Genomic DNA, 23,287 nt, shown 5'->3' with positions numbered 1-23,287 from the left:
TTTTGGGTCCATTGACCTTTTAGACCTCGGCTGCAGCTTGGGTCACTTAGTCTGATCTGTTAATTCTTCACTCACAGGTTTTATACCCTCGGGTCAGAAGTGGGCGTAACCGCCTTTTGGGCAATTCTCTGGACGTACCAAGTTAAGAGCAAGGTCTAGATTTGATTCAAATCCAATTTTAGACAACTAACTTCACATTTCATCTTTACCAAAACATTCTCTTTGATTTGGACATATCCCTCAACGTAAACAAGACTAAGGAAATTATTGTGGACTACAGGAAAAGGAGGACCGACATGACCCCATTCTCATCGACGGGTCTGTAGTTGAGCATGTTGAGAGCTTCAAGTTCCTTTGTGTCCACATCAACAACAAACTTTCATGGTCGAAACACACCAAGACAGTCACGAAGAAGGGACGACAAAGCCTCTTCCCCCCCTCAGGAAACCAAAAAGATTTGGCATTGGTCCTGAGATCCTCAAAAGGTTCTACAGCTGCAACATCGAGAGCACTGGTTGCATCACTGCCTGGTACGGCAATTGCTCGGCCTCTGACCGCAAGGCACTACAGAGGGTAGTGTGTACGGCCCAGTACATCACTGGGGCTAAGCTGCCTGCCATCCAGGACCTCTACGCCAGGCGGTGTCAGATGAAAGCCCTAAAAATTGTCAAAGACCCCAGCCACCCCAGTCATAGACTGTTCTCTAAACTACCCCATGGCAAGCAGTACCGGAGTGCAGAGTCTAGGATAAAATGCTTCTCAACAATCAAATGGCTACCCGGACTAATTGCAATGTGTGCCCCCCAAACCCTCTTATATCGCTGCTGCTACTCTCTGTTTATCATATCTGCATAGCCACTTGAACTACCCATTCATGTACATACTACCTCAATTTGGGCCGACCAACCAGTGCTCCCCCACATTGGCTAACCGGGCCATCTGCATTGTGTCCCACCCACCACCCGCCAACCCCTCTTTTACGCTACTGCTACTCTCTGTTTATCATATATGCATAGTCACTTTAACCATATCTACATGTACATACTACCTCAATCAGCCTGACTAAATGGTGTCTGTATGTAGCCTCGCTACTGTATTTAGCCTGTCTTACTGTTGTTTTATTTATTTACCTATCTATTGTTCACCTAATACCTTTTTTGCACTATTGGTTAGAGCCTGTAAGTAAGCATTTCACGGTAAGGTCTACCTACACCTGTTGTATTCGGAGCACATGACAAATAAACTTTGATTTGATTTACTTACAAGCCCTTAACCAGCAATGCAGTTTGAAGAAAAATAAGGGTTTAGAAAACATTTACTAAATAAACTAAAGTTAAAAAATAAAACTATAAAAGAGTAACAACAAAATAACAATAACGAGGCTATATACAGGGTGTGCCGGTACCTAGTCAATGTGCTGGGGTACAGGTTATTAGAGGTAATTGAGGTAATATGTACAGTTGAAGTCAAAAGTTTACATAAACCTTAGCCAAATACATTTAAACTCAGTTCCTGAAATTTAATCAGAGTAAAAATTCCCTGTCTTAGGTCAGTTAGGATCACTACTTTATTTTAAGAATGTGAAATGTCAGAATAATAGTACAGAGAATGATTTATTTCAGCTTTTATTTCTTTCATCACATTCCCAGTGGGTCAGAAGTTTACATACACTCAATTAGTATTTGGTAGCATTGCCTTTAAATTGTTTAACTTGGGTCAAACGTTTCGGGTAACCTTCCACAAGCTTCCCACAACAAGTTGAGTGAATTTTGGCGTCTCCTTCCTGAGCGGTATGATGGCTGCGTGGTCCCGTGGTGTTTATACTTGCGTACTATTGTTTGTACATATGAACGTGGTACCTTCAGGTGTTTGGTAATTGCTCCCAAGGATGAACCAGACTTGTGGAGGTCTACATTTTTTTTCTGAGGGGTTGGCTGATTTATTTTGATTTTCCCATGATGTCAAGCAAAGAGGCACTGAGTTTGAAGGTAGGCCTTGAAATACATCCACAGGTACACCTCCAATCGACAGAAGCTGCTAAAGCCATGACGTCATTTTCTGGAATTTTCCAAGCTGTTTATAGGCACAGTCAACTTAGTGTATGTAAACTTCTGACCCACTGGAATTGTGATACAGTGAATTATAAGTGAAATAATATGTCTGTAAACAATTGTTGGAAAAATGACTTGTGTCATGCAAAGTACATGTCCTAACCGACTTGCCAAAACCATAGTTTGTTAACAAGAAATTTGTGGAGTGGTTGAAAAACGAGTTTTAATGACTCCAACCTAAGTGTAAGTAAACTTCCGACTTCAACTGTACATGTAGGTAGGGGTAAAGGGACTAGGCTTAGAAAACAGAGAGTTTCAGCAGCCTAAAAAATGCGGGGGTCGGGGTTCAATGCAAATAGTCCGGGTAGCCATTTGATTAGCTTCTCAGCAGTCTTATGGCTTCGGTGTAGAAGCTGTTAATAAGCCTTTAGACCTAGACATGGCGCTCCAGTACCGCTTGCCATGCGGAACCAGAGAGAACAGTCTATGACTAGGTTGGCTGGAGTCTTTGGCACTTTTAAGGGCCCCTATGGCCCCTGTAGCGCCTTGCAGTTGGAGGCTGAGCAGTTGCGATGCCAGGCGTGATGCAACCAGTGCTCTCGATGGTGCAGCTGTATAACTTTTTGAGGATCTGAGGACCCTTGCCAAATCTTTTCAGTCTCCTGAGGGGGAATAGACATTGTCGTGTCCTCTTCACGACTGTCTTAGTGTGTTTGGACCATGAAAGTTTGTTGGGGATGTGGACACCAAGGAACTCTTGACTAAGCACGCACCTCTGAGGGGCCCCTGTGTTTAGGATCAGAGTGGCAGATACATTGTTGCCTACCCTTACCACCCGAGGGCGGCATGTCAGGAACTCCAGGATCCAGTTGCAGAGGGAGGTGTTTCGTCCCAGGGTCCTTCGCTTAGTGATGAGTTTTGTGGTCACTATGATGTTGAATGCTGAGCTGTTGTCAATGAACAGCATTCTCACATAGGTGCTCCTTTTGTCTAGGTGGGAAAGGGCAGTGTGGAGTGTGATTGCGCCATCTGTGAATCTGCTGGGGTGGTATGTGAATTGGAGTCATTCTAGAGTTTCCAGGATGATGGTGTTGATGTTAGCCATGACCAGCCTTTCAAAGCATTTCATGGCTACCGACTTCTTAAGGGTCAGTAGTCATTTAGGCAGCTTACCTTTGTTTTCTAGGGCAGAGTGTCTATGGTGGTCTGCTTGAAACATTTAGGAATTACAGACTCAGTCAGGGAGAGGTTGAAAATGTCAGTGAAGACACTTGCCAGTTGGCCAGTGCATGCTCTGATTACATGTCGGAGACCTTCTCCCTTACCTCACCTCGCTCATCAACTCATCCCTGACCGCTGGCTACGTCCCTTCTGTCTTCAAGAGAGCGAGAGTTGCACCCCTTCTGAAAAAACCTACACTCGATCCCTCCGATGTCAACAACTACAGACCAGTATCCCTTCTTTCTTTTCTCTCCAAAACTCTTGAACGTGCCGTCCTTGGCCAGCTCTCCCGCTATCTCTCTCAGAATGACCTTCTTGATCCAAATCAGTCAGGTTTCAAGACTAGTCATTCAACTGAGACTGCTCTTCTCTGTATCACGGAGGCCCTCCGCACTGCTAAAGCTAACTCTCTCTCCTCTGCTCTCATCCTTCTAGACCTATCGGCTGCCTTCGATACTGTGAACCATCAGATCCTCCTCTCCACCCTCTCCGAGTTGGGCATCTCCGGCGCGGCCCACGCTTGGATTGCGTCCTACCTGACAGGTCGCTCCTACCAGGTGGCGTGGCGAGAATCTGTCTCCTCACCACGCGCTCTCACCACTGGCGTCCCCAGGGCTCTGTTCTAGGCCCTCTCCTATTCTCGTTATACACCAAGTCACTTGGCTCTGTCATAACCTCACATGGTCTCTCCTATCATTGCTATGCAGACGACACACAATTAATCTTCTCCTTTCCCCTTCTGATGACCAGGTGGCGAATCGCATCTCTGCATGTCTGGCAGACATATCAGTGTGGATGACGGATCACCACCTCAAGCTGAACCTCGGCAAGACGGAGCTGCTCTTCCTCCCGGGAAGGACTGCCCATTCCATGATCTCGCCATCACGGTTGACAACTCCATTGTGTCCTCCTCCCAGAGCGCTAAGAACCTTGGCGTGATCCTGGACAACACCCTGTCGTTCTCAACTAACATCAAGGCGGGCCCGTTCTTGTAGGTTCATGCTCTACAACATCCGCAGAGTACGACCCTGCCTCACACAGGAAGCAGCGCAGGTCCTAATCCAGGCACTTGTCATCTCCCGTCTGGATTACTGCAACTCGCTGTTGGCTGGGCTCCCTGCCTGTGCCATTAAACCCTACAACTCATCCAGAACGCCGCAGCCCGTCTGGTGTTCAACCTTCCCAAGTTCTCTCACGTCACCCCGCTCCTCCGCTCTCACCACTGGCTTCCAGTTGAAGCTCGCATCCGCTACAAGACCATGGTGCTTGCCTACGGAGCTGTGAGGGGAACGGCACCTCATTACCTCCAGGCTCTGATCAGGCCCTACACCCAAACAAGGGCACTGCGTTCATCCACCTCTGGCCTGCTCGCCTCCCTACCACTGAGGAAGTACAGTTCCTGCGCAGCCCAGTCAAAACTGTTCGCTGCTCTGGCCCCCCAATGGTGGAACAAACTCCCTCACGACGCCAGGACAGCGGAGTCAATCACCACCTTCCGGAGACACCTGAAACCCCACCTCTTTCAGGAATACCTAGGATAGGATAAAGTAATCCTTCTCACCCCCCTTAAAAGATTTAGATGCACTATTGTAAAGTGGCTGTTCCACTGGATGTCTTAAGGTGAACGCACCAATTTGTAAGTCGCTCTGGATAAGAGCGTCTGCTAAATGACTTAAATGTAATGTAAATGTAAATGTCCTCGTCATCCGTCTGGCCCCGCGGCCTTGTGAAGGTTGACCTGTTAAAAGGTCTTGCTCACATCGGCTACGGAGAGCATGATCACACTGTCGTCCGGTACATCTGGTGCTCTCATGCATGCTTTCACTGTTGCTTGACTGGAAGCAAGCATAAAAGGCATTTTGCTCGTCTGGTAGGCTCGTGTCACTGGGCAACTCGCAGTTGGGTTTCCCTTTATGGTTCGTAATAGTTTGCACACCCTGCCACATCCAATGAGTGTCAGAGCCGGTGTAGTAGGATTCAATCTTAGTCCTGTGTTGACGCTTTGCCTACACGAAGACTGGGTTCGTGCAGATAACCAACCATTTACAATGTTTGGAATGAGACTAACGCGAGGTAAAGAATACTTCATTAATTAGAAGACTAATTGATCAGATATTAAAATATCTGAAAGTTATATTAGGAAAATGATAACTTTGTAATCTGAATATTTTCCTTGGTGCCCCGACTTCCTAGTTAATTACATTTACCTGAATAGTTAATCACATAACAATAATTACAGAGAATTTATTGGATAAACTAAACAGTCTTCAGTTTAATGATGCCAAAGACATGACAGTGTGATCAATAGAAGGAGCCGGTACTCCTCCATGCAGCCAGGGCAGACTGCGTGTGTGTGTGTGTGTGTGTGTGTGTGTGTGTGTGTGTGTGTGTGTGTGTGTGTGCGTGCGTGCGTGCGTGCGTGCGTGCGCGCGCGTGTGTGTGGCGGCAGCAGCCAGGGACGGGACAGACAGTTCTCAGGGTCATCCTCCATCCCCTTAATGACAGAGTGATGGGGAGTGAGCAAGACAAGGCCATTGTCATAGCATCGGACGCACACACACATCAGAGAAACTGTCTATCAGGCCCCTGCATCCATTACACTGTGACAGCTAAATTGTGGCCACATTGTCCGCTGTGATTAAACACAAGTGACACACTACAATAAGAGGACAGTAGTTTTAACCCTGTTATGTTATGTATTTACAGCACTGAATTAAATAATCACGTTGATGTGTGTGGGTAGAGAGAGAGCGAGAGTGGGGGTTGAGAGAGAGACAGAAGAAGAGGGAGATACCTTTCTTGCACAAGCCTGTAACAGTAAATCTATTTGTCCTGTTTGACATTGGCGCATTGAGTTATTCTAGGCCCAGGAAACAGATAGACACCTGTATTTGGGCATGTCTCAGTAGAGAGGAAGAGGCAAAGGGAGATGGATGACTCTGTACGTGCGAAAATACAGCGTGAAGAAGACCAAGTGTTTATTTTTTTTGTATGGAGGGGCAATGAGAGCGGGTTGAATTTTGTCAACATAAAATGTAATTGCTCATTTGCTAAGTGAGGCTAAGTTTTATAATGTTTCTGTTGTTACAATTGTATTGATATAAGTGGATATACGTGGCATCTTATAAAAGACAGAACACAGAACACAGAACACACTTTTCACTATTTACACAGCTGACCAGGCTCTGTCAGACCAGGCTCTGTCAGAGCTGTCAGAGCCTTTATTGCCCTGCAGAAAGCATTTGTTGAACTGAAATGGGTACATAATGCAGGTAAAACCTAGTACACTGCCCTCCTGAATTACTGGCATCCTAAGTAAATATGAACAAAAAAGTATGTGAAAAAATGTCCTTGTTGTTTATCATTTTGATCTTACACTCAAAATATCATATGAATCTAACTTTAACTGGGTTAAAATTGTTTTAAAAAAATATATATATATATATATATATATATTGTCATCAATAAATAATTGTTTTATTCAAAAACATACGTCACAATTATTGGCACACCTAGAAATTCTTATGAGCAAAATGTAATTGATGTATATTTCGATTAATATTGTACTTTCTAAAGTCTTTGGGAACTTTTAAATGGTAATCCACAACTTCCTGTTTCATTGGGGTATAAATATGAGGTGACTCACAGACTGAACTCCCTCTGTCATCTATCAACATGGAGGGTTTCTGTATGGAGGAATGGTCTCAAATCTCTTCCTATGTGTTCTCCCACCCAATGAAACATTATAGGAGACCACTCAGAGCTGTTATCTTAACAAAGGGAGGGTGCACAAAGTACTAAATATATGGGTGCCAATGATTTCTTGATGACATTTTTTTTTTCTTTTAACAATTTTAACTCAATTAAAGGTTAGATTCATATGATATATTGAGCGTAATATCAAGCTGATAAACAACAATGAAATGCTTTTCACAGCCTTTTTTGTTCATATTTACTTAGGGTGACTATTTGTTTTGTATATAAAGCCCTCTTGCATAAACTTCTGCCATAGCTTACCTCATTGTTAACCTTCAGACATATAAGTTACCAGACCCGGACACGTGGATGGCTAACACTGGAGATCCTTTCAATCTTCACCAAGGTACGTAAATCTGCTTATCGTATTTTGGCGGCTGTCATGTGGAATGATATCCAAAACTGGTTAAAGTTGGTGGAGATGGTGTGCATCTCGGGCAATTCAGATGGATGTTAGAGGCCCTTTTTACTGAAGATTGTGTTTCTTTCATATGATTGCTTTTGCTTTTCATCTATAGTATAATTGTTGTTTATTGATGTGTTTATGCTGGGATCATCTGTGAAAGAGACCGTTGTGTCAGCATGACTCCCTGCTTAAATAAAGTTTAAATCAAATCTTAGAGAAAAACAATGCTACTATCAGATTTGTGCCTGTTGTTCACGTGCGAATCTGCCATCTCATTGGCTAGCATCTTGTCTTCATTCCCATAGTTACAGTATTGGATCCTGCCTCTTGTCAGTATATACACTGAGTGTACAAAACATTTCCATGACATAGACTGACCAGGTAAACCCAGGTGAAAACTATGATCCTATGACCACCTGTTAAATCCACTTCAATCAGTGTAGATGAAGGGGTAGAGACCGGTTAAAGAAAATATGTTTAAGCCTTGAGACAATCCAGACGTGGATTGTGTATGTGTGCCATTCATAGTGTGAATGGGCAAGAGCAAGACAAAGGATATAAGTTTCTTTGAACGTGGTATGGTAGTAAGTGCCAGGTGCAACGGTTTGTGTCAAGAACTGCAATGCTGCTGGGGTTTTCACACTCAACAGTTTCCCGTGTGTATCAAGAATGGTCCACCATCCAAAGGACATCCAGCCAACTTGACACTACTGTGCCAAGCATTGGAGTCAACATGCCAAGCATTGGAGTCAACATTGGCCAGCTAGCATTATGTGGGTAAACACTACAGTATGTCAATTGAGTTGCCGTTTTGTCAAATTAAATACAATTAACTTGTTTTCAAATGGATTGCTTTGGTTTTGGAGCTCCTTCAAGGCATTGCATGATTTGATTTATACAACATTATAATATCCATCATACAGTGCCCTACATGTATGAACGTACAGTAAAGAAGCCCTAGGACAGTATAGTCTGGGGACTCTAAGTATCCTATGTAGTGGGATATGGGACAATACCCATATAAGGGTATTTTTATCTGCACATTTATTCTCTATTATTGTTGAACTGGTTGAATTGTGACTGTAATGTAGGTGGGAGTACGATGGCAGCCTCTTTAGCACAAGTGTGTTAGCTAATCCATATCGTCAGTGAATAAATGTGATGTGCACACGACACGATGCATCATCTCATCCACCATTTTCCCCCCACAGAGCACAGCAGTTCCCTGGAATTCAGGCCAAAGCAACAGAGCGCTGAGAAACTGAGCAGCCGCTTCCATCCCACTACGAGTGATTCCTAGCCCTACAGTTAGAGAGAGAGAAACTAATTCACTGAGCAGCACTGAGGAAGAGGTACAGTATCTCTGCCACTCTGTTTTCAGCAGCACTGACAGACTGTATCTCAACAGCTCGGAATTTGATTTATTAGGAAAAGCTCTGATTTACAGTTCCGGGAGACAGAGGGAGCTGGGGGGTCTTTTTACGACTCTCATGTCTATGCTAATTGAGTTACAGCAGTAAATGGCAGCTAATCAGCCTGGTCTATTACATTGAATGCTAACACTATCTCAGCACCACAACACATAGGAAACACAGGGTTAAAACACGTGATAGCGGGTCTCTGTAAAGAAAGAGAAAAGGATGGTTCATTTAACAAGCGTATTGTAACAGTGGTGGGCTGAGAGACAGTCGGCGGATGAGACGACACATTTTGTAGGTTAGAGAGAAAGAGAAATAAATAAATAAATAAAGAAATATGTACCTCATAGTAGCTCTGGACTGCGTTGATGAATGCTTCATCAGCCACTATCTGGGTGTCTCCATTGAGGAAAGCTTTGAAGCGGTCGTTGGTCTGCCGGAGCTGCTGCTCTGTGATCTGGGGAGGCAGAAGAGGCATACAGAGGACACTTCAATAACACAGCCGTATCACACAGAGGACACCTCAATAACACAGCCTTATCACACAGAGGACACCTCAATAACACAGCCGTATCACACAGAGGACACCTCAATAACACAGTCTTATCACACAGAGGACACTTCAATAACACAGCCGTATCACACAGAGGACACTTCAATAACACAGCCTTATCACACAGAGGACACCTCAATAACACAGCCTTATCACACAGAGGACACTTCAATAACACAGCCGTATCACACAGAGGACACCTCAATAACACAGCCTTATCACACAGAGGACACTTCAATAACACAGCCTTATCACACAGAGGACACCTCAATAACACAGCCTTATCACACAGAGGACACCTCAATAACACAGCCTTATCACACAGAGGACACCTCAATAACACAGCCTTATCACACAGAGGACACTTCAATAACACAGCCTTATCACACAGAGGACACCTCAATAACACAGCCGTATCACACAGAGGACACCTCAATAACACAGCCTTATCACACAGAGGACACCTCAATAACACAGCCTTATCACACAGAGGACACCTCAATCAGAGTCCTAAAACACAGCCATGGGCAGGGATAAATCAACCTGTCACATATGTATGGGTTATGGCTATGGACGACAGTTGACGTACGTTCATCAAGATAGTTCAGTGTTTTGAGAAGATACATTTTTGGGGGTTATTTTGATTGCTCTTGATTTGATTGCTTCTGACGAGGGAGGGTCGCTTGCTTAGCATGAGGAAACAGTATGTGTATAAACTGTACATTTCTAACAATTATATATGAAATATGTTATGTTGCCCCTTCTGTCTTTGCTAGGATTTGTGTAATAATGTCTCTCAATGAAGTACAACCTGTAGTAAACACCACGTGCCAGAGAGACAGGCTGTACCAGGAGCACCTCTCATTTTAAAGAGTGATTGCCCATAGAAGCAACTAATCCCTTTGAAAACGACCTCTATGGCAACGATATTAGTCAGAAACATGTATTCTAGTGTCAAAATGTACTACAATGTGTAAATAGGATCATTTGTGTCAAAGTCATTGTTATGCAGACGCTGGGAGTCATGAAGCAAGTACAGGGGGTGAATTTAATAATACAAAAACATGGAACAATACAAAACAAGCGCAGCGTCTGGACATGAGAAACATAACTAATACTGCCTGTGGAAAGAACCAAAGGGAGTGACAGATATAGGGGAGGTAATCATAGAAGTGATGGAGTCCAAGTGTGTCTCATGAGGTGCAGGTGTGCCTAAAGATTGTGGCAGGTGTGCGTAATAATAAGTAAACTGATGACAATGAGCACCAGAGAGGGGGAGCGGGAGTAGACGTGACAGCCATGTCTAAAATGGAGTTTGGAACCTCAGTGAGTCACAATGTGAGTACTCAGTGAGTAAATGAAGGTTTGGTTTGGATTACAATTATGTCAACAAGTCATGCCCCCTTGTATCAAGCTCACGAACAAATCGCCCCTCCTCCCCCTTCACTTCCCTTCAATAGGTTCCATTGTTTGATTGACCCCAATGTGTTTCAAGAACAGCAGACTGAAAAGCCTTATATGGATTGACAATGCCTCCACAGCTAAAGTTCTATAGTTTGCATGCCCTGCTGAAGAACCCTTGTCTGGGCACCAGTCTTTTTATCTAACATTCCAATCCTTGGCACTCAAGGCCAGTTTCTTTTAGCAAATGACAGGTGTGGCAAGGAGTGGAATGTAGTCGCCGAAAAGAGACGCAACCAGGCTAGAAAGACCCTAGCTGGTATGCGGAATAGATGCTTGGAGTTTGTCTTGAATTGAATGGTATCAGTCAAGATGGGGAAGGAGAAACCCTGTGTATTCTGCACCAGGATCAGGGAACTCCTGTTGTATACGGGACAACACACAGGAAGATATGACCACTCTGACATGTTTTCTAAGGTAGCCCCATTACCACCAGACAAAATGTCAATAGGCACAGCATCTGCATTGGCTGGGAATGACCATGAAAGGTGAAATGTGCACATTGTTATATTAGCAGCTTCTATTATGTGAAGGTAGTGGAGGTTCCTCAGAAGAGGAAGGAGAGGGCATCCTCCTCAGTGAATTCCATAAAAATCTAAATAGTGAAACATGAACAAAGTTATCCTTTTTAGATAAAACTATACAAAATATATTCACATGACCAAATAATTGATTAAAACATACTGTTTTGCAATTAAGGCATTTAGTAGCCTCAGCAACACTCTGTAGGGTAGCACCATGGTGTAGCCAGCCGGAGGACAGCTAGCTTCTGTCCTCCTCTGAGTACATTGACTTCAATACAAATCCTAGGAGGCTCATGGTTCTCAACCTTTTCCATACACTTACACAGCAAGTACAACTTCTGGAGGACGTTCTCCAACCTATCAGAGCTCTTGTAGCATGAACTGACATGTTGTCCACCCAATGAAAAGATCAGAGGATAAATCTAGTACTGAAAGAATAAACTACAGCTAGCTAGCACTGCAGTGCATAAAATATGGTGAGTACCCAGCTAGCAATGAGGAATCGGCCCAGAAGCGGCCCTCTTCCGGGGGGCCGGAACTGATTGAATCGGCACGGAATCGGGTGTAGGACTGCCCAGAAGCAGCCCAAGTACATCATGCCGTTTCCATCTATCAAAAATTCAGCCGACTTTGCCGTCATCTTACCAGAATCAAATGTAAATACATGTACAGTAATTTTAAATATTATTATTATACATTTTATGTATACAAATTATACCAATCCAGCACCATACACCTGGTGACCGTGTCAGCGTTCATGCTCCTGGCCCGCCACAGCACGATGGGACAAGGAAATTCCGGACAGCCAAACCCTCCCCTATCTCGGACGACGCTGCGACAAATGTGCGTTGGGTCTTTCGGTTATGGTCTCAAACCAGCATCTGTAGCAACGCAGTTTGAACTGCGATGCAATGGCTTAAACCACTGCGCCACTCGGGAGGCTCCATCCACAAGGGTTTTAATGCTTATCAATTGCCTTACACAAAGTATCAAAATACTAAAATAATACACACATTTTAATTGTATATTTTGATCACAGAAACAATGAGAAAATATGGAAAAATAAATGATGAAATGTTAATTATATAAAGCAGCCTGTGTAATAAACGTGTTCCGGAGTTCCAAATTGAGCAGCTGCTGAAAAATGAGCTCCTGTATATATTGAGATTTAAATGTTTTTTTAGAGTGAAGTACATCGAAAAAATCAAGAGAAAACTGCAAGACTCAATAGAAGACAAAACAAGGAACAAACCAAAAAGACAGGCTTTTGAAGAAGTAACTATTTTTCATAAAATTGTACAGTTATCTTAGCTAGCTGAATTGCTAGCTGAATTGTTTACTTGTTGCTAAGCAGTTGCTAGGGACTCTCCTGGAAGAAGCTAGCTAGCTTACAAAGAATAACAACAAAAAATATCTAGTTAACAGAAGAAAGGAAGACAAAATAAGGACAGAAGAAAAAGGAAAAGAAAAAGGACAACAAAGTGAAACCTCTAAAGAAACAAGAGACCATAATACAAGAAACAGCACTATAGAGAGATAGAACAACAACAACGCAGCCACTGCCAGCTAGCCTACTTCAGCAGTACTGTATCATTTGAATTATTTTAGTCAATAAGATTCCTGCTACGTAAACTTAACTTTCTGAACATTCGAGACGTGTAGTCCACTTGTCATTCCAATCTCCTTTGCATTAGCGTAGCCTCTTCTGTAGCCTGTCAACTATGTGTCTGTCTATCCCTGTTCTCTCCTCTCTGCACAGACCATACAAACGCTCCACACCGCGTGGCCGCGGCCACTCTAATCTGGTGGTCCCAGCGCGCACGACCCACGTGGAGTTCCAGGTCTCCGGTAGCCTCTGGAACTGCCGATCTGCGGCCAACAAGGCAGAGTTCATCTCAGCCTATGTCTCCCTCCAGTCCCTCGACTTCTTGGCACTGACGGAAACATGGATCACCACAGATAACACTGCTACTCCTACTGCTCTCTCTTCGTCCGCCCACGTGTTCTCGCACACCCCGAGAGCTTCTGGTCAGCGGGGTGGTGGCACCGGGATCCTCATCTCTCCCAAGTGGTCATTCTCTCTTTCTCCCCTTACCCATCTGTCTATCGCCTCCTTTGAATTCCATGCTGTCACAGTTACCAGCCCTTTCAAGCTTAACATCCTTATCATTTATCGCCCTCCAGGTTCCTCGGAGAGTTCATCAATGAGCTTGATGCCTTGATAAGCTCCTTTCCTGAGGACGGCTCACCTCTCACAGTTCTGGGCGACTTTAACCTCCCCACGTCTACCTTTGACTCATTCCTCTCTGCCTCCTTCTTTCCACTCCTCTCCTCTTTTGACCTCACCCTCTCACCTTCCCCCTCTACTCACAAGGCAGGCAATACGCTCGACCTCATCTTTACTAGATGCTGTTCTTCCACTAACCTCACTGCAACTCCCCTCCAAGTCTCCGACCACTACCTTGTATCCTTTTCCCTCTTGCTCTCATCCAACACTTCCCACACTGCCCCTACTCGGATGGTATCGCGCCGTCCCAATCTTCGCTCTCTCTCCCCCGCTACTCTCTCCTCTTCCATCCTATCATCTCTTCCCTCTGCTCAAACCTTCTCCAACCTATCTCCTGATTCTGCCTCCTCAACCCTCCTCTCCTCCCTTTCTGCATCCCTTGATTCTCTATGTCCCCTATCCTCCAGGCCGGCTCGGTCCTCCCCTCCTGCTCCGTGGCTCGACGACTCATTGCGAGCTCACAGAACAGGGCTCAGGGCAGCCGGCGGAAATGGAGGAAAACTCGCCTCCCTGCGGACCTGGCATCCTTTCACTCCCTCCTCTCTACATTTTCCTCTTCTGTCTCTGCTGCTAAAGCCACTTTCTACCACTCTAAATTCCAAGCATCTGCCTCTAACCCTAGGAAGCTCTTTGCCACCTTCTCCTCCCTCCTGAATCCTCCTCCCCCTCCCCCTCCTCCTCTCTGCAGATGACTTCGTCAACCATTTTGAAAAGAAGGTCGACGACATCCGATCCTCGTTTGCTAAGTCAAACGACACCGCTGGTTCTGCTCACACTGCCCTACCCTGTGCTCTGACCTCTTTCTCCCCTCTCTCTCCAGATGAAATCTCGCGTCTTGTGACGGCCGGCCGCCCAACAACCTGCCCGCTTGACCCTATTCCCTCCTCTCTTCTCCAGACCATTTCCGGAGACCTTCTCCCTTACCTCACCTCGCTCATCAACTCATCCCTGACCGCTGGCTACGTCCCTTCTGTCTTCAAGAGAGCGAGAGTTGCACCCCTTCTGAAAAAACCTACACTCGATCCCTCCGATGTCAACAACTACAGACCAGTATCCCTTCTTTCTTTTCTCTCCAAAACTCTTGAACGTGCCGTCCTTGGCCAGCTCTCCCGCTATCTCTCTCAGAATGACCTTCTTGATCCAAATCAGTCAGGTTTCAAGACTAGTCATTCAACTGAGACTGCTCTTCTCTGTATCACGGAGGCCCTCCGCACTGCTAAAGCTAACTCTCTCTCCTCTGCTCTCATCCTTCTAGACCTATCGGCTGCCTTCGATACTGTGAACCATCAGATCCTCCTCTCCACCCTCTCCGAGTTGGGCATCTCCGGCGCGGCCCACGCTTGGATTGCGTCCTACCTGACAGGTCGCTCCTACCAGGTGGCGTGGCGAGAATCTGTCTCCTCACCACGCGCTCTCACCACTGGCGTCCCCAGGGCTCTGTTCTAGGCCCTCTCCTATTCTCGCTATACACCAAGTCACTTGGCTCTGTCATAACCTCACATGGTCTCTCCTATCATTGCTATGCAGACGACACACAATTAATCTTCTCCTTTCCCCTTCTGATGACCAGGTGGCGAATCGCATCTCTGCATGTCTGGCAGACATATCAGTGTGGATGACGGATCACCACCTCAAGCTGAACCTCGGCAAGACGGAGCTGCTCTTCCTCCCGGGGAAGGACTGCCCGTTCCATGATCTCGCCATCACGGTTGACAACTCCATTGTGTCCTCCTCCCAGAGCGCTAAGAACCTTGGCGTGATCCTGGACAACACCTGTCGTTCTCAACTAACATCAAGGCGGTGGCCCGTTCTTGTAGGTTCATGCTCTACAACATCCGCAGAGTACGACCCTGCCTCACACAGGAAGCAGCGCAGGTCCTAATCCAGGCACTTGTCATCTCCCGTCTGGATTACTGCAACTCGCTGTTGGCTGGGCTGCCTGCCTGTGCCATTAAACCCTACAACTCATCCAGAACGCCGCAGCCCGTCTGGTGTTCAACCTTCCCAAGTTCTCTCACGTCACCCCGCTCCTCCGCTCTCTCCACTGGCTTCCAGTTGAAGCTCGCATCCGCTACAAGACCATGGTGCTTGCCTACGGAGCTGTGAGGGGAACGGCACCTCAGTACCTCCAGGCTCTGATCAGGCCCTACACCCAAACAAGGGCACTGCGTTCATCCACCTCTGGCCTGCTCGCCTCCCTACCACTGAGGAAGTACAGTTCCCGCGCAGCCCAGTCAAAACTGTTCGCTGCTCTGGCCCCCCAATGGTGGAACAAACTCCCTCACGACGCCAGGACAGCGGAGTCAATCACCACCTTCCGGAGACACCTGAAACCCCACCTCTTTCAGGAATACCTAGGATAGGATAAAGTAATCCTTCTCACCCCCCCCCCTTAAAAGATTTAGATACACTATTGTAAAGTGGCTGTTCCACTGGATGTCTTAAGGTGAACGCACCAATTTGTAAGTCGCTCTGGATAAGAGCGTCTGCTAAATGACTTAAATGTAATGTAAATGTAATCATCTGCCAGAGAGTAGGCCCAAGCCCCAAGTAATACATCTGGGCCAGATAACTATCACCGGAATAGGCCCGAGCTCAATCCCTGCACCCTAGCCATAAGTAATACTGCCTAGGGCGGCCCAGACTCGGGCCACATGACGAGTCTGACTCTCAGCCGAGTCCCCAACTCTCAGCCGTTATCGGGCCAGATCCACTGTGCTAGCTGGGTAGCTGACTGAGAGAAAGACAGAGTTAGTTGAACAGTTTGTAACAAATACATTTCTTCCTAAATGAAGGAGAAGCAAGAGAGCGAGCTAGCTATATTTAGTTGCATAGTTTTTTTTTTTTTTACTTTCACTTTCACTTAGTTAGTTAATCTAGCTAGCTAGTTTAGCCTACTCAAACTCCCGGCTCAAACAAAGAAGGATGACAATTTAGCTATCTTGCTTTGGCTATCCAGCACTGGAACTCTTCCAAGTCAAGGTAGGCTTTTGGCTTAACATTATTTATTACCAAAGGGGCTCGCCGGTGTAACTGCTAAACTGCTTTCTGACTGTAAACTGTACTGCACAATTGTAGCGGGTTAACTAATACGTTAGTTCTAGTAGTTCTTGACTATGATGTGAGAACTATGTAGACTGTGTGTAGTGGTCATGATTTGAAGGTTTGGCTTGGAAAGGTTTTTTCGCCTGGTCACAGAAAGCTGATGTGTTGTGCACTGAAGTCCACAAGCAAAGGGAAAGGTTAGAGGAGGAGAGCATGTACAGTAGATGGTTGCAAGAAGGAAGTATATATACAACAATCAAAGTGATCACAATGTTTTTATGTGGCTGCTATGAAAGTGAACTGGTTGCGTGTGATCAGGGGAGTGTTCATTCTGCAGATTCTGTTAACTTTTCTTGAACGGAAGCAAACGGAACAAAATGGGGATGAACATACATGAATTTGTCCAATAGAAACTCTCATTTGCAACTGCTGGACTAATGATTAGACCCTAGATCAACTAGATGCAGGCAAGAGTGTGCAGGGCAGTATTGAATGTGTCTGTCACATTGATTACTCAAGATTACTCAAAATTCTCTGACCTGTGCACCTACATTGTAAATTTTCATTCATAGGCTAGGTTGCAGCAACGTCATGATGGGTACAAGGAAAATGTCAGTATCATGTAGTAGCGTTACAATCGATGTTACATTGAACTGGGTGAATGGAATATGAATGACAGTCATCCAATATGCTGAAATAGAAATAAGGCCATAATTAATTGTATATTTTGATCACAGACTCATAAAATAAACCCTTCACCCTCATCTAAAATGACACCGACCGCCACTGATGTAAAGGGTCTACAATACCTACACACGTATCTACCTACACATGGTTAATGCTCCTGAGTGGCTCAGCGGTCTAAGGCACTGCATCTCAGAGCAAGAGGCTTTTACTACAGTCCCTGGTTCGAATACAAGCTGTATCACATCTGACCGTGATTGGGAGTGCCATAGGGCGGCCCACAATTGGCCCAGTGTCATCCGGGTTTGGCCGGGGTAGGCTGTCATTGTAAATAAGATTTTGTTCTTACCTGACTTGCCTAGTTAAATAAAGGTTACGTATCGGCAGAATCAATAGCCTTGCTTTTTCTAATGACTGCCTCGCCTGGTTCACCAACTACTTTGCAGACTGAGTTCAGTGTGTCAAATCGGAGGGCATGTTGTCCGGACCTCTGGCAGTCTCTATGGGGGTAACACAGGGTTCAATTCTCGGGCCGACTCTTTTCTCTGTATATATCAATGATGTCGCTCTTGCTGCGGGTGATTCCCTGATCCACCTCTACGCAGACGACACCATTCTGTATACCTCTGACCCTTCTTTGGACACTGTGCTAACTAACCTCCAAACAAGCTTCAATGCAATACAACACTCTTTCCGTGGCCTCCAACTGCTCTTAAACACTAGTAAAGCCAAATGCATGCTTTTCAACTGTTCCCTACCCGCCCGCCCGACTAATATCACCACCCTGGACGGTTCCGACCTAGAATATCCGGACAACTATAAATACCTAGGTGTCTGGCTAGACTGTAAACTCTCCTTCCAGACTCATATTAAACATCTGCAATAAAAAATCAAATCTAGAACTGGCTTTCTATTTCGCAACAAAGCCTCATTCACTCACGCCGCCAAACTTACCCTCGTAAAACTGACTATCCTACCTACAAAATAGCTTCCATCACTCTACTCAGCAAATTGGATGCAGTCTATCACAGTGCCATCCTTTTTGTTACCAAATTACCTTATACTTCCCACCACTGCGACCTGTATGCTCTAGTCGGCTGGCCCTCGCTACATATTCGTCGCCAGACCCACTGACTCCAGGTCATCTATAAGTCTATGTTAGGTAAAGCTCCGCCTTATCTCAGTTCACTGGTCACGATAACAACATCCACCCGTAGCACACGTTCCAGCAGGTATATCTCACTGATCATCCCCAAAGCCAACACCTCATTTGGCCGCCTTTCCTTGCAGTTCTCTGCTGCCAGTGACTGGAACGATTGGCAAACATCGCTGAAGTTCGAGACTTTATTTCCCTCACCAACTTTCAACATCAACTATCTGAGCAGCTAACCGATTGCTGCAGCTGCACATAGTCCATCTGTAAATAGCCCACCCAATCTATCTACCTCATCCCCATACTGTTTTTATTTTATTTACTTTTCTGCTCTTTTGCACACCAGTATCTCTACTTGCACATCTTCATCTGCTCATTTATCACTCCAGTGTTAATCTGCTAAATTGTAACTATTCGCTCCTATGGCCCATTTATTGCCTACCTCCTCATATGCCTTTTGCACACACTCTATATATACTTTCTTTTTTGCTACTGTGTCATTGATTTGTTCATTGTGTTATTGGCTTGTTTATTGTTTATTGTTTACTCCATGTGTAACTCTGTGTTGTTGTCTGTGTCACACTGCTTTTCTTTGTCTTGGCCAGGTCTCAGTTGCAAATGAGATCTTGTTCTCAAGTAGCCTTCCTGGTTTAATAAAGGTGAAATAAAAAATAAAATAAACGCAAGTCCGACCATCACCCCTGGTGAAACAAAACCGTGACTCGTCAGTGAAGACCACTTTTTGCCAGTCCTGTCTGGTCCAGCGACTGTAGGTTTGTGCCCATAGGCGATATTGTTGCCGGTGATGTCTGGTGAGGACCTGCGTAACAACAGGCCTACAAGCCCTCAGTCGACCCTCTCTTGTTGTTGCCATCCTGTACCTGTCCCGCAGGTGTGATGTTCGGATGTACAGATCCTGTGCAGGTGTTGTTACACATGGTCTGCCACTGGAAGGATGATCAGCTGTCCATCCTGTGTCCCTGTAGTGCTGTCTTAGGCGTCTCACAGTACGGACATTGCAATTTATTGCCCTGGCCACAGTCCTCATGCCTTCTTGCCTAAGGCACGTTCACGCAGATGAGCAGGGACCCTGGGCATCTTTCGTTTGGTGTTTTTCAGAGTCAGTAGAAAGGCCTCTTTAGTGTCCCAAGTTTTCATAACTGTGACCTTAATTGCCTACCGTCTGCAAACTGTTAGTGTCTTAACGACGTGCCGTGATGCCAGCAGATTACAGATTACCTTTGCCGATTGCTCATCATCTTCATTCCTCGGTGGCCCAAAACCCTTAACACAGTTACCATAAGAAACATGGACTACTTACTACATTTGAAATGTTACCAAAACACTTAGTTTAGGGAGGGAACGTTATTTATAATAAAGGATACATGGAGAAATTTGTACCCCTCTGAAATGAAAATGGACGGCCCTCCCTTCAGCAAAATATATTTGACCTAAACACTCCCTGAATACTTGGGGGAAATCAATTGAGTGACCCTCCCCTATACCCAATATATTAATTACAACAAAGTGGATAGCAGAGAACATACCTACCATTAAACTTCACTTCTTGTACAGACCAGAGCCTTAAATATGCCGTTTTAGAAATGGTTCTTCATCCGTAAGCATTGCATGGCAAAGCAGCAATTGTGATAGAGCACAGGGCTGCGGGCCAGCAAACCACAGTTGACAAAAGTAAGGGTGCAAATATCACCTTTTTAGTAAATAATTGCATGAATCAATCATCGTGCTTTGCAGGTCCATGAAAAAATTGCCTTTTAGAAAATGTCATGCAATTCTACCTAATTTGACATATTACCTGAATTTTTTTCATACTACACCATTTACTGAAATAACAGGCTAAGAATGGACAAAGAGATAGGCCATTGTGTTCATTTTAAAATATTTCTCTAATGCCAAATCCGTGCGTCTTGTTTGCAACGAAACGATCCCTGTTCGCAAATAATTCAATCTGAGACTTTATTAGGAATCTGAGCATGGTACATTCAAAAGTTAGGCCTTCCTTTCCACCCCAGACAGAGTAGGCTTACCGACGCAGAAAAATGTTAACTTTAACTGCTGCTGCCATTACTCAACCCAACGAGAAGTGTTTTCCTAAAAGCTGTCTGGGTTTAAACATCTTCTATTCTACAGAAAGTGAATAGCTTAATCAATTGATAGTGACAGAATTAGATTACTTCCCAAAGAAAGTACATTTTTTGTCTCCTCTAGAGCTTGTTTCTAGCTTAAAGCATTGCGGACCAAAGCACAATTACAGGCCTAGATGACTTTATATAATCGGATCTGTTGAATTTTCCTCAAAATCTTAAAATAACGATGGGTAGACCTGTGCTTTTTGAAATTTTTAATAGAAAGTAGGCCTACGGCATACCCTCTCAATTCATGTCTTCATTTTAACTTGCCAGCTCTTTTATTTATTTTAACTAAGTCAGCAATGAAAAAAATCTTATTTTCAATGACAAGTGGGTTAACTGCCTTGTTCAGGGGTACAACAACAGATTTTTACCTCGCCAGCTTGGGGATTTGAACTTGCAACCTTTCAGTTACTAGTCCAACACTCTAACCACTAGGCTACCTGCCGCTCTTCACAAACACGCTTGTAGGCTATTTAAATAGTGCATCGTGGGTGGAGAAATTGACTGACAAATCTATGGATATAGCAGCCTATAGCCTAATTTCACATGTTAAACAGGTAGGCCTACCTCTTATTTCTTAAATAGGAAGAAACAGGCTACAATTCAAAGCCCTCTTATTGTTAGTAAAGTCTCATTAAAATGGATACTCCAATTTGCCTGCTTTCAGCACCATAAGCTATTAATTTCTGATTGATTGTGCCGCGGCAATTATAGTAGTAGCAAGCTGTCAACGTTTACGTCCGGTCTTCCTTCCCATCTTCGTGCTCTCCTTCTCAAACTGAACAGAACATAGGGTAATAGACTAGGCCTAATCCAAAATTAATTTAGGAAGAAGCCTTTGACTCCTGAACTGCCACTGTAGGCCTACACAGCACAGCTATTGGTTATGTATCACACAAAAAAGGTTTTGATCGGCAAGAGCAGAGCAGGCCGGGGCTCAGGTTGGAATATCCATTGCAGTGTGTAATGCAGCCTAGTTTTATTTACACCATCCCAGCAGCTTAGAAATATAACTTTACTTTGTGCTTCTACGAGCATGCACTTCGTAGCCTATAGTCTATGGCGCATTTGATTGAGACCATACTAAATAGCCTTTAGGCGCACTTGATATTGCGTGCCCAGTGTAACGGATGTGAAACGGCTAGCTTAGTTAGCGGTGTGCGCTAAATAGCGTTTCAATCGGTGACGTCACTTGCTCTGAGACCTTGAAGTAGTAGTTCCCCTTGCTCTGCAAGGGCCGTGGCTTTTGTGGAGTGATGGGTAACGATGCTTCGTGGGTGACTGTTGTTGATGTGTGCAGAGGGTCCCTGGTTCGCGCCTGGGTATGGGCGAGGGGGCGGTCTAAAATGATACTGTTACCCCAGCTTAGAATCAGAGATGAGGGGCGGTATTGGGCACACATCGATATATAGCCTAATAAGCAACTAATTCTAAAACACTGAGAAATATAGAAATGTAATCAATTACAAATGACATGACCCTCCCCTGGAAGTGATAAAAAAAATACTAAACCCTACCTTTGACTGAAATTGAAAAAGCATGACCCTCTCCCATTTTCCTTACCGTTGTGTAAATTTCAATCCATTCCTCAGAATAACTACTGCACATAAATTCAGAAATTGCATTCTTCTTATGTTACTCTGTAAACTACTGACCTATTCAAAGCTTCCTCCGGCATCTCATACATCTGCCTGTAGTTATTGAACTCAACCTGCAGGGGGTTTGTGTGTTGTGATTGAGTGAGGGGAAACAGTTGCGGGCAAGGTTCTGGCAGATGGGTGTGTCTTGGTGGTGGCAAGGACACACCCAGAAAACACCCTCTTCAAATCACACCCCCAAGCCAACTCACATTTGGCTTCTATCATGGCTACCAGCATGTCTTGAGGAGCAAGCCAAATAATGAAGCCAGATCAGCGTGTGCAGTTCCCCTTTAAGATATAACTGTACTAGACAACCCTGTCATGTTCTGTTAAACCTAATTCCTACATAGACTGACTGGTCCACACTGTAATAATAATTACAACATCTTTCTTTTTCCTTTTTCATTTCCTGTCGATGACAAGAAGGTATTTGAATAGGTATTTTCTCTCAATACTTTATGAGCCCCTCAACACATGTAGCTATGTTTTATTAAAACATTAAATCAAAGTCGGTGCACTTTAAATATGTAATATGTGCTCGACTTTGGGGTAAAACTTTAATTCCAAAACCCACCTAAGTGTCAGTGTGTGTAATGGTATTTCATGTTCTCTCTGAGTTTATGTCTGTATGCACACAGGTCCAGACGGAAGAACTGACTATCTCCGATTGATATTCATTAGCGGTACAGTAGAATAGCAGCTCCAGTGGCGTATACAGTACCAGTCAAAAGTTTGGACCCACCTACTCATTCAAGGGATTTTCTGTATTTGCACTATTTTCTACATTGTATAAAAAAAATGTTTTACCTTTATTTAACTAGGCAAGTCAGTTACAGACAGCCTTGGAACAGTGGGTTAACTGCCTGTTCAGGGAAGAACAACAGATTTGTACCTTGTCAGCTCAGGGATTGGAACTGGCATCCTTCCGGTTACTA

General features: G+C 44.7%; 1 pseudogene; it reads right to left on the bottom strand.

Moving 5' to 3' along the window:
- The window catches only part of LOC115142953 (calcium-dependent secretion activator 1-like), a 155,195-nt pseudogene that overhangs the window by 93,938 nt on the left and 37,970 nt on the right, over window positions 1-23,287 (bottom strand).

Source organism: Oncorhynchus nerka, linkage group LG15, assembly GCF_034236695.1.
Source record: "Oncorhynchus nerka isolate Pitt River linkage group LG15, Oner_Uvic_2.0, whole genome shotgun sequence".
Classification (NCBI taxonomy): domain Eukaryota; kingdom Metazoa; phylum Chordata; class Actinopteri; order Salmoniformes; family Salmonidae; genus Oncorhynchus; species Oncorhynchus nerka.
This window is presented reverse-complemented; position numbering and strand designations above follow the sequence as displayed.